This window comes from Hevea brasiliensis, unplaced genomic scaffold (assembly GCF_030052815.1).
Source record: "Hevea brasiliensis isolate MT/VB/25A 57/8 unplaced genomic scaffold, ASM3005281v1 Scaf103, whole genome shotgun sequence".
Taxonomy (NCBI): Eukaryota; Viridiplantae; Streptophyta; class Magnoliopsida; order Malpighiales; family Euphorbiaceae; genus Hevea; species Hevea brasiliensis.
The window spans coordinates 134,731-147,743 of NW_026614590.1; the positions used below are offsets into that span (position 1 = coordinate 134,731).

At 33.2% G+C, this 13,013-nt stretch overlaps 1 non-coding gene across 1 annotated transcript; it reads left to right on the forward strand.

Moving 5' to 3' along the window:
* The first annotated feature begins 12,218 nt into the window (after positions 1-12,218).
* LOC131176433 (small nucleolar RNA R71) lies at positions 12,219-12,325 on the forward strand. The gene has a single exon (XR_009146511.1). It is a non-coding gene; the product is annotated as a small nucleolar RNA R71 (small nucleolar RNA).
* Positions 12,326-13,013: the final 688 nt, after the last annotated feature.

The window sequence follows — 13,013 nt, forward strand, 5'->3', positions numbered from 1 at the left end:
AAGTTTCATGTTCCTCTTAAGTGGCCTCTCCGGAGGTAAGGGACCAGAACATTTGAATCTAGAACATATCCTATATGTTCAAGGTTCAAGACAAGTTTCAAATTTCTTAGCCAATCGCATGCATTAGGTCCTCACAACCTATTGTGATCAAGTATGCTTGCAAGGATATTGGATGGTGGTGGTTGTTTTGTGCTCATTTTTATCGTAAAATTAATTGCAGAAAATAACCAGATTAATTAGTAAATGTATCATGTAATTAACCAAAATGATTATGGTCTTTGAATCAAATTGGTCCTCCCACTAACTTAGCGAATCCTACACTTCCAAAGTAGAAAATGGAAATCCTAGTTGGGTGGATTTCTAGTGAGTGATTGAATTCTTATAATTCTATTGATCATCCTCAGACACATCCGTTATTGGTATTACAATAAACTATAAGTAAACAACTCCTTGCCCATCGCATCTCATGTGAGGTTTAATCCTTTACCTAGCCCCTAATGCTTAAAATCTCAGGTACATCCATTATTGACTTATCTTGCATTAGCTAAGTTGATCCCATTGAGCCAGTAATTATGCAAATAATTTTAATGTCCTCAGGTACATCCAATATTGGCCACAAAACCATTTATATATTTAAAACATCTCATTCTTAACAATTATTCTTAAGAAAATCTCTTAAATTAATTGCATCTCATGCAAATATTTAAAATTTCTTAAAATAATTGCCCCAATGGAGGGCTTATGTTATAATTACTTTAATTATAACATTTCCAACTTAATCATTTATTTGGAAGATTTTATGGTCATTCTAATTACTATTAAGGTCTCACTTCGCACATTATCCATTTAGCATGCATATATCATATAATTGCATACATTCCCATACATCTCATGCATTCATGGATAAGCAAATATGGTATGATCATGGATTTTCTAAGGGATTCAATTCTGAGCCACCAAGAATTGAATCGTGGCATTCCTAGGTGCATTTCATTCATTCATTCATTTTACAAGAGTTGCTGAAGGAGTACATAATCAACACTTGATCTTGAATTCCTCCCACTGGTCCCACCAATGCTCTTGACCTCCTTGAACTTCTTGCAATCCAATATTACATGGTAATCCTTGGCATACCAAGGCGAATTTACAAGAACTTAAATAAATGAAATTACAACCCAAAAATTATTACAAACTTAATAATACATGCCCAAAATAAATTAAAATAAATTAATTAATTTACAATCCCAAAGAAACATAAAAGAAATAAATCCAATCACATTGGTCTTTTATAGTCCATGATCATCCATCATGCATATCACTATTTAACAATTAAATAAAACATACATACTTAAATTAATTGAATATCTCATATTCAACTTAAAAATGCAGATTTGAATATGATTCAAATAAATTTAAAAATTCAGATTTGAATCTCATTCAAACAAATTTAAAAATTCATATTTGAATCACATTCAAACAACTTTAAAAATTCAGATTTGAATCACATTCAAACATTTTTTAAAAAATCAGATTTGAATCACATTCAAACATTTTTTAAAAAATCAGATCTGAATTTTATTCAATCAATTTTAAAAAATCAGATTTAAATATGATTCAAACAACTTTAAAAATTCAGATTTGAATCACATTCAAACAACTTTTAAAATTCAGATTTGAATCACATTCAAACAATTTTTAAAATTCTGATTTGAATCATAATTTAATTGTGATTAAAATTCTAATTAAACAATTTAATTAGACACAGGATGAGCTTTTAGATCATACAACAATTATAAATTAAAAAGCAAACCTTGCGCCACCTTGAAGAAGCTTTGTTGCTGCCACCAATGGTGGCTTCACCATGTGTGCCACACACATCCATGATGCAACCAGCAATGGATTAATCATCTCATGATCAAACACACAATTAAATCATATAATCAACAATCTAAATGGCAAATATAGTGGCTCGATACTAATTGTAGGAACAGCGTGAAAAACACAAGTTTATACCATAGAATTCAAAGATTTTCACCTAGGGTCACATGCATCATGCAAGATTTATTTTTATCTATTTGATTTCAATGATAAAAAACATATTAAAACTCTTTTAATATGTTTTTGGATCTGTATTTGGCATTTAAGATTTTAAAATTAATCAGATTAATTTTAGAACCCTAGATTAAATCAAGAACGATTACACTAACCTCTTGATGCTTTGCAAATGTTCGCGCTTTGAGATTCGCCTTCAGACACCAAATGTTGTCCTCTAACTTGTCCACACCAAGAACACCTATGGCAGCCCTTGAACAGCTTCTAAAGCTTTTTCTATTAATTAGAAATTCAAGTTCTGCTTTTAAGAGATTAGAGATAAACAGGACACTAGAAACAATTTCTAGTGTTTTTAATTCAAGAGATTGATGGCTAATCTCTTTGAATTGATGAGAGATGAAGAAGAATAGATGAAAAGCCTCAAAGTGGCGTGAAAAAGGAGAGGAGTGGCTGCTAGTTACAATTTCTTTTCATAACCACACTTAAATAGCTAGGTTAACACATTAAACCCTTGCCACATGTCACCCTTTGATTACCTCTAGGTTTAAGTGACCCAATCACATTGTGCCAAGTGTCAAACCTATATTTAATCTTGATTTTAATCATCTTACATGATTAAAAAACATTTGGCAAGTTTATGTGTAATTCCATGTGTCACCATCTCATGGTGCCATGTGTTACACTGTGAAATGACCAAAATGCCCCTGTGTCTTAATTTTGAGTTCTTAACCCAAAATAATTATTTTTCTTCTTCTACTTAATTTATATCAAATATAAATTAATTAATTAATCTCTATTAATTAATTTCTCATTAATTAAATTCATATTTAAACACTTTAAATATAAATTTAATTTATACTACACATCCAATAATCTAGATTTGATTTCAAGTCATGCTAGGGACTTTGCAATTTAATTGCAAACCAAACCTATTTAATTAATCAATTAAACTCTTTAATTAATTAATTAAATCATATTTAAATAGGTGATAACTTGTGTATGTGTGTGACATACTAGGCTCATCACTAATTGGCCATGAGACATGATATCAACTCTTAATATCATCAGAACTCTTTCTTACCATAAATGATTTCTCTAAATCATTTTATGCACCTCATAGACCATGGTTAACACCTAGCATAGCATGCCATGGTGACCCAATTAGTAATAAGGTTTACCTTAAAAAGAACCTATAATCATACGTTACCATGCACTAGAATCTCTCTGTTACAAAATCCCAACTCAAGCTGGAGTCATGGTTTATGTCAAACTCCATTTGCTATGAATATTATGTTCTCTTTTAATTCCTGTTCTTGATTAAAAAGATTTTCTCATCAGAAACTCTTTCTCAATAAATCTATCTGTCTCCGCCAGAACTTGAAACATCAAGAACAATTAAATGAACATAGGATTTTATCTCTATTTACTTAGAGGAACAGATTCCATCTTGATCAACACTTACCTCCATATATAACTAGTAGGAGCCAACAGATGCCCATATACCCATACATAGTACAAGTATGAAAGCAGTATCAAACTCAAACTACCTATATACAAGATAACTGTGCTATCTCAGGTCTAAAGATTATATGCACTGATATGATTTATGACAAAACATTGACAAGAGTAAACTCCATGTGCTTGTCATAAGTGTCACTGGTTCGGCCTACTTATCATTTATAAGTGCCTATCATGTTTATTATATGGCATGAGACTCACCATTCCATCTTATTTATATCTCATATAAATAACTTGGGAACAAACATGAATACAATCTTTCTGGATAAGTCATGTCCTTATTATGAAGTATCCTCGATTGTGAACCTATTTATGATACTTTGTGCTAAAAATATTGTCACTCATATTCTTAACAACTTAAGAATAATATTTCTAACAAAATATCAATGGACCTTTTCTATTACACATAAATATATTATGTAAACGGAAAAGTGGAAATGCCTTTTATTAATAAAAATATGTACAAGATACATACAAAATGATATGCTCTAGGGCATACTACTAACATCAGAGCCACTATATTTGCCATTTAGATTGATGTTTATATGATTTAATTGTGTGTTTGATCATGAGATCAAAAGTTCATTGCTGGTTGCAAAGCCAAGGTGGCGGCGCAAATGATGAACACCATGGTGAGCATGGTTGATGCACCACAATGGTGTGCAAAGCTAAATGGATGGTGAATGTGCAAGTGTTGTATGATCTAAGATCCATTTTAAGTCTAATTAAATTGTTTAATTAGAATTTTTATCACGCAATTAAATTATGATTCAAATCAGAATTTTAAAAATTGTTTGAATGTGATTCAAATCTGAATTTTAAAAGTTGTTTGAATGTGATTCAAATCTAAATTTTTAAAGTTGTTTGAATCATATTTAAATATGATTTTTTTAAAATTGATTGAATAAAATTCAGATCTGATTTTTTCAAAAAAGTTTGAATGTGATTCAAATCTGATTTTTTAAAAAATATTTGAATGTGATTCAAATCTGAATTTTTAAAGTTGTTTGAATGTGATTCAAATCAATTTTTAAATTTGTTTGAATGAGATTCAAATCTGAATTTTTAAATTTATTTGAATCATATTCAAATCTAGATTTTTAAGTTGAATATGAGATATTTAATTTAATTTAAGTATGTATGTTTTATTTAATTGTTAAATAGTGATATGCATGATGGATGATCATGAACTATAAAAGACCAATGTGATTGGATTTATTTCTTTTATGTTTCTTTGGGATTGTAAATTAATTAATTTATTTTAATTTATTTTGGGCATGTATTATTAAGTTTGTAGTAATTTTTGGGTTGTAATTTCATTTATTTAAGTTCTTGTAAATTTGCTTTGGTATGCCAAGGATTACTATGTAATATTGGATTGCGAGAAGTTCAAGGAAGTCATGAGCATTGGTGGACCAGAGGGAGGAATTCAAGATCAAGTGTTCACTATGTACTCCTTCAGCAACTCTTGTAAAATGAATAAATGAAATGCACCTAGAATGCCCGATTCAATTCTTGGTGGCTCGAATTGAATCCCTTAAAAAGTCCATGATCATACCATATTTATTGCTTATCCATGAATGCATGAGATGTATGGGAATGTATGCTATTATATGATATATGCATGCTAATTGATAATGTTCAAAGTGAGACCTTAATAGTAATTAGAATGACCATAAAATCTTCCAAACAAATGATTAAGTTGGAAATGCTATAATTAAAGTAATTATAACATAGGCCCTCCATTGGGGCAATTATTTTAAGAAATTTTAAATAGTTGCATAAGATGCAATTAATTTAAGAGATTTTCTTAAGAATAATTGTTAATCATGAGATGTTGTAAATATGTAAATAGTTTGGTGGCCAATATTGATGTACTGAGGACATTAAATTTATTTGCATAATTACTTTCTGAATGGGATAATCTTTACTAATTAAAGTTAAGTCAATAATGGATGTACCTTATATTTTGAGCATTAGGGGCTAGGTAAAGGATTGAACCTCACATGAGATGTGATGGGCAAGGAGTTGCTCACTTATAGTTTATTGTAATTCCAATAATGGATGTACCTGAGGATTATCAATAGAATTATAAGAATTCAATCACCCACTAGAAATCCATCCACCTAGGATTTGCTTACTTTGGAAGTGTAGGATTCGCTAAGTTAGTGGGAGGACCAATTTGATTAAAAGACCATAATCATTTTGGTTAATTACATGATACATTTACTAATTAACTGGTGATTTTCGCAATTAATTTTCTCGATAAAATGAGCACCGAATGTACCACCACCATCCAATATCCTTGCAAGCATACTTGATCGCAATAGTTTGGCAGACCTAACTGTCTGATTGGCTAAGAAATTTGAAACTTGTCTCAACCTTGAACATATAGGATATGTTCTAGATTCAAATGTTCCTGATCCCTTACCTCCAGAGGCCACACAAGAGGAACATGAAACTTTGGATAAGTGGAAGGAGCATGATATGAGAGCTAAGTGTTACATGCTTGCTTCCATGTGTAATGAGTTACAAAAGCAGCATGAGAACATGTTGAGTGCGAGTGAGATCCTCCTTCACCTACAAGAGTTGTATGGTGAGCACAGCAAGAATGCTAGGTCTAAGATATCTAGACACTATTCCGTATGAGGATGTCCGAGGGATGTAATGTTGGGGATCATGTCCACAAGATGATTCGGCTGATTGAGCAGTTGGAACATCTTGACTTCAACATGGATTTCCAACTATATACGGATTTGATCCTTCGGTTCCTTCCTGAGTCTTTTGGAAATTTTGTGACAAATTTCCATATGACTCAACAGGAATGCACCTTAACTGGTTTACTCAACATGTTGGTTATTGCCCAAAAGAATATACCGAGCAATGAAGGTAAAGAGGCAACTTTGATTGCATCGTCTTCTGCTGGAAAGTCCAATAAGAATAAGGGCAATAAGAAAAAGAAACCTCAAATTTCTGGTCCTTCCAAGAAAATAGCTAAACAGCAAAGGAAGACTAAAGCTAATGGAGGCAAAGGAAAGTGTTTCATCGCCAAAAGGATGGGCACTAGAAAAGGAACCGCCATAGTATCTTACGCCTCAAGGACAATAAGGATACACCTTCAAAAGGTATGTCCATATCTTGTTATTTAGATTCCGATGATACTCATAGTTCATCTACACTTGGGTTTTAGATATCAAAAGCGCTTCACATTTCTAATGATATGCAGGAACTAGCAAATAGTAGCAGCTTGCATTCTCAAGATATTAGAGTCCGGATTGGCAATGGCTCAACTTTTGAAGCTTTAGCCATAGGATCTAAATCTTTTTACATGTTTGGACATGTTTTGTGTTTGGATAATATATTATATGTAGCTGATGCTTTTAAGAACATCATTTCGATATCTAGTTTGACTAGAAATGGCTATGAATTTCAACACAGATGATGTTTGCAATATTTATTTTGGAAATAAATATATTGGTTCGGGTTATATGAATGATGGTCTTCATTATTTGGATAATAATGACAAACACAAATTGAATGCAAGTGATCTAAAAGAATGCAATGCCATGGTGAAAACCAACTCAAGTTCAAAATATATTTGGCACTTAAGGTTATGTCATGTTGCGTAAGATAGGATTGCAAACCGAGAAAATGGGGATTCTATCCTTATTGGGCTATGAGCCTACTCCAACTTGTGAATCTTGCCTTCGTGGCAAAATGACTAGATCACCCTTTATTGGACAAGGGCTAAGAGTCAAAATATTTTGGAACTAATACATAGTGATGTATGTGGTCCATTTAAAAATGGCTCGAGGGGCCCTTCATTTATTTATTACCCTTTACTGATGATAAATCAAGATTTGCGTATTAGTATTTGATGAAATACAAACATGAATCCAGTGAAAACTTTAAAGAAAAAAAATCTGAAGTAGAAAATCAAACATGAAATAGTCTAAAAGCTCTTCGATCAGATCGTGGAGGTGAATATATGAGTACTGAATTTGATGAATACTTGAGAGAGCATGGCATTGTTTCTCACCGACTCTCCAGAACGCCACAACCGAATGGTGTATCTGAAGGAGAAATCGTGACTTATTGGATATGGTACGAGTATGATGAGCTATACCGACATGCCAATCTTCTTTGGGGAATTGCATTAGAATCACTTTATATATTCGAATAAGATTCCTTCAAAATCAGTTTCTTACAGACCTTATGAGATATGGCATGGAAGAAAACCAAGTCATAAGCATGTTAAGATTTGGGATTGTCCAGGTTATATCAAAAAAGATAAACACTGATAAATTGGAGACTAGATCAGAAAAAGGTCGATTTGTTGGATATCCAAAAGATAGTTTTGGATATTATTTTTATTTGCCTACTTCACAAAAGGTTGTGATAAGTAGAGATGCCACATTTCTTGAACAAATGCTTTGTTCAAGAAGGAGGCAAAGGAAGGCAAATAGAGTTAGAATTGGGGAATTCTGACCAACCAACAGATCAGATGGATATAGATCCATATAGTCAACTTATACCCGTTGATGAAACATCTATAGTTATTCCTCGTAGAACAACCAGGGTATCTCACCCACTAGTGAGATATGGTTTTCTTTATGAAGAAGAACAAGAGTTGTCTATTCATGAAGAAGTAGATCATGGAGATGATCCACTTACCTATGAAGAAGCTATATCAGATATAAACTCTTCAAAATGGATTGATGCTATGAAATCCGAGATTGATTCCATGTATAAGAATAAAATTTGAGATCTTGTTGACCCACCTGAAGGTATTGTACCTATAGGGAACAAATGGGTTTTCAAGAAGAAAATTGGTTCTGATGGAAAGGTAGAGACCTATAAGGCAAGGCTAGTAGCGAAGGGTTTCGCCAAAGGCAAGGAGTCGACTATGAGGAGACTTTCTGCCATTGTCATGTAAATCAATTAGGATTTTATTAGCAATAGTGATACTATGATTATGAGATTTGGCAGATGGATGTCAAATGCCTTTTTCAATGGATACATTGAAGAAAACATTTTCATGGAACAACCTAGGGGTTTTGACTCCCAAGATGGTTCCAAGGTATGCAAGCTAAAGCGATCCATTTATGGGTTGAAACAAGCTTCGAGGAGTTGGAACATCCATTTTGATGAAGCCATTAAATCCTTGGGTTTTATAAAAAATGAGGATGAGCCATGTGTATATAAGAAGGTTAGTGACAAGGCTATCACTTTCCTTGTCTTATATGTGGATGACATAATCGTTGATGGGTAATGACATTGTATGTTGACAACTATAAAGGTATGGTTGTCAAATACATTCTCCATAAAAGACTTAGGGAGGCAACCTATATTCTTGGGATTCATATATAGAGATATAGCTAAAAGAATAATTGGTTTATCCCAAAGTCTATACTTGGAAAAGGTGTGAAAGAGGTTTAACATGCTTGATTCCAAGAGAGGATTGTTACCAGTGAGACATGGTATCCACCTTTCTAAAGAGATGTCTCCAAAGACACCTGAAGAAAGACATAAGATGGCCAGGATTTCATATGCTTCGGTTATTGGAAGTTTAATGTATGCAATATTGTGTACTAGGCTGGATATCGCATATGTCGTTAGTATGACTAGCGCTATCATCCAATCCGTGTTTGGAACATCGATAGTTGTCAAGAAAAACCATAAGTACTTGAGAAGAACTAAGGATTTATTCTTGATTTATGGAGGTGGAGACTTGCAATTGGATGGTTATACTGATTCTGATTTTCAATCAGATATCGATGATAGAAAGTCTACCTCTTGATATGTGTTCATTTGTAATAGAGATGCAGTCAGTTGGAAGAGTTCCAAATAGAGCACGATCAGAGATTCCACCACGTAGGGTGCGTATATTACATCGCATCGATGTCGCAAAGGAAGTCGCTTGGATAAAAAGTTCGTGATGTAACTTATAGTAGTTCCTTCCATTGAGTCGCTAGCTTTCACTACATCGTGACAACAATGGAGCAAACATACAAAGCTAAGGAACAAAGGTCTCACCAGAAATCCAAACACATAGAAAGGCGCTACCACATTATCAGAGAAATAGTTGGGCGAGGCGATGTAGCCATGCAGAAAATAGCATCAGCTGAAAATCCAGCTGATCCATTCACTAAGCCTATGTCACAGACTCAGTTAGACCGACATCTTGAAAAGATAGGTCCAAGATATTATATTAAATGGCTCTAGTGCTAGTAGGAGATTGTTAGTAGTATGCCTTAGAGTATATCCTTTAGTGTGTATCTTGTATATATTTTTATTAATAAAAGGCATTTCCACTTTTCCGTTTACATAATATATTTATGTGTAATAGAAAAGGTCCATTGATATTTTGTTAGAAATACTATTCTTAAGTTGTTAACAATATGAGTGACAATATTTCTAGCATGAAGTATCATAAATAAGTTCACAATCAAGGATACTTCATAATAAGGACATGACTTATCCAGAAAGATTGTATTCATATTTGCTCCCAAGTTATTTATATGAGATATAAATAAGATGGAATGGTGAGTCTCATGCCATATAACAAACATGATAGGCACTTATAAATGATAAGTAGGTCAACCAAGAACACTTATGACAAGCACATAGAGTTTACTCTTGTCAATGTTTTGTTATAAATCATATCAAGGCATATAATCTTTAGACTGAGATAGCACAGCTTATCTTGCATATAGGTAGTTTGAGTTTGATATCGCTTTCATACTTGTACTATGTATGGGTATATGGGCATCCGCTGGCTCCTACTAGTTATATATGGAGGTAGGTGTTGATCAAGATGGAATCTGCTCCTCTAAGTAAATAGAGATAAAATCCTATGTTCATTTAATTGTTCTTGATGTTTCAAGTTCCTGCCAGACAGATAGATTTATTCGTAAAAGTGTTTCTAATGAGAAAATCATTTTAATCAAGAACTAGAATTAAAAGAGAACAAAATATTCATAGCAAATGGAGTTTGACATAAACCATGACTCCAGCTTTAGTTGGGCTTTTGTAACAGAGAGATTTTAGTGCATGGTAACATATGATTATAGGTTCATTTAAGGTAAACCTTATTACTAATTGGGTAGCCATAGCATGCTATGCTAGGTGTTAACCATGGTCTATGAGGTTCATAAAATGATTTAGAGAAATCATTTATGGTAAGAAAGAGTTTTGATGATCTTAAGAGTTGATATCATGTCTCATTGCCAATTAGTGATGAGCCTAGTAAGTCACACATGCATACAAGCTATCACCTATTTAAATATGATTTAATTAATTAATTAAAGAGTTTAATTGATTAATTATATAGGTTTGGTTTGCAATTAAATTGCAAAGTCCTTAGCAGTATTGAAACCAAATCTAGATTATTGGATGTATAGTATAAGTTAAATTTATATTTAAAGTGTTTAAATATGAATTTAATTAATGAGAAATTAATTTATAAAGATTAACTAATTAATTTATATTTGATATAAATTAGAAGAAGAAAAAATAATTATTTTGGGTTAAGAACTCAAAAATAAGACACAATGGCATTTTGGTCATTTCATTACAGGACACGTGGCACCATGAGATGGTGACACATGGGATTACACATAAGCTTGCCAAATGTTTTTTAATCATGTAAGATGATTAAAATTAAGATTAAATATAGGTTTGACACTTGGCACAATGTGATTGGGTCACCTAAACCTAGAGCTAATCAAAGGGTGACATGTGGCAAGGGTTTAATGTGTTAACCTAGCTATATAAGTGTTGTTATGAAAAAGAAAAACAACCAGCAGCCACTCCTCTCCTTTGTCACGCCATTTTGAGGCTCTCCATCTATTCTTCTTCATCTCTCATCAATTCGAAGAGATTAGCCATCAATCTCTTGAATTAAGAATACTATAAATTATTTCTAGTGCACTGTTTACATCTCTAATCTCTTAAAAGGCAGAACTTGAATTTCTAATTAATAGAAAAAGCTTTAGAATCTGTTCAAGGGCTGCCATAGGTATTCTTAGTGTGGACAAGCTAGAGGGACAACATTTGATGTCCTGAAGACAAATCTCAAAGGCGCAGACACACTGCAGTGCATTAAGAGGTTAGTGTAATCGTTCTTGATTTAATCTAGAGTTCTAAAATTAATCTGATTAATTTTAAAATCTTAAATGACAAATACAGATCCAAAAATATATTAAAAGAGTTTTAATATATTGTTTATCATTGAAATCAAATAGATAAAAATAAATCTTGCATGATGCATGTGACCCTAGGTGAAAATTTTTGAATTCAATTGTATAAACTTGTGTTTTTCACGCTTCTGTTACTTCACATAGCTGTCCTCATGTTGACTGTTTGTACCAACTGCGTTGGCTTAAATTCTATCGAGTCTCTTTATGAGCTGATCAAATTAAGCATTTATCATGCTTAGGGCATCCACTTCCAGGACCCCTGCTGTTCTCCTTGCGATTCCTCTTTCATTTGACCACTTATAATTATGATATGCGACCCTCTTTAGAAGTTCAAGTGCTTGTGTCACTGTTTTCTCCATTAGGTCACCTTCTGCAGCCGAATCTACTGTGCTCCTTATAGAGGGTAGTAAACTATTATAGAAATTTTGCACTAGTAGCTAATCCTTTATGCCATAGTGTGGACATTCCCTCTGCAGGTCCTTATATCTTTCCCATGCATCATAGAGTGATTCACCTTCCTTTTGTTTGAAGGTGTTGAGCTCAAGCCTCAATCTTGTAGTCTTTGTAGGTGGGAAGTACCTTACTAGAAAAGCTTGTGAGAGGTTTTCCCAAGTGGTGAATGTTCCAGCTGGTTGACAAAGTAACCACTTCCTTGCTCTATCTTAAAGGTAGAATGGGAATGCTCTGAGTCTTATAGCTTGATCAGACACTCCATTCATCTTAAATGTGTCACATAGGGTAAGAAAGCACTGGAGGTGATAGCGTGGTTCTTCTATTTGTGAACCTCCAAACTGGGTTTGTTGAATCATTTGAAGTCATGCTGGTTTTAACTCAAAGTTGTTAGCTTCCACTGTGGGTCTTGTGACACTGGGCTGAAATCCTTGGATAGATGGAGCTTCGTAGTCTCTCAAGAGTCTTGGCCTATCATTATTATCGATTATGGTTGGAATTTCATGATTTTCTTGATCGTGCTCCTGATGTTTACTTTCCCTCCTGATGGCTCTCAGAGTTTTATCTATTTCGAGATCACACCCAAGATTTCTTCTTCTAGCCTTGTTCGTCATATACTGTGTCGCACTGAGAGAAAAGAAAAGAAATAAAACAAATTAAATAAAGTTATACAATAAATATAATTTCCTAAATCAGCTAAATTGTCTGTCGCTCGATATTATTAAAGCCAAATTTCTGAATGGCGCTAAAACTTATTTGCTGGTTTTTACAACCCCGCAAGTGCACAGACCG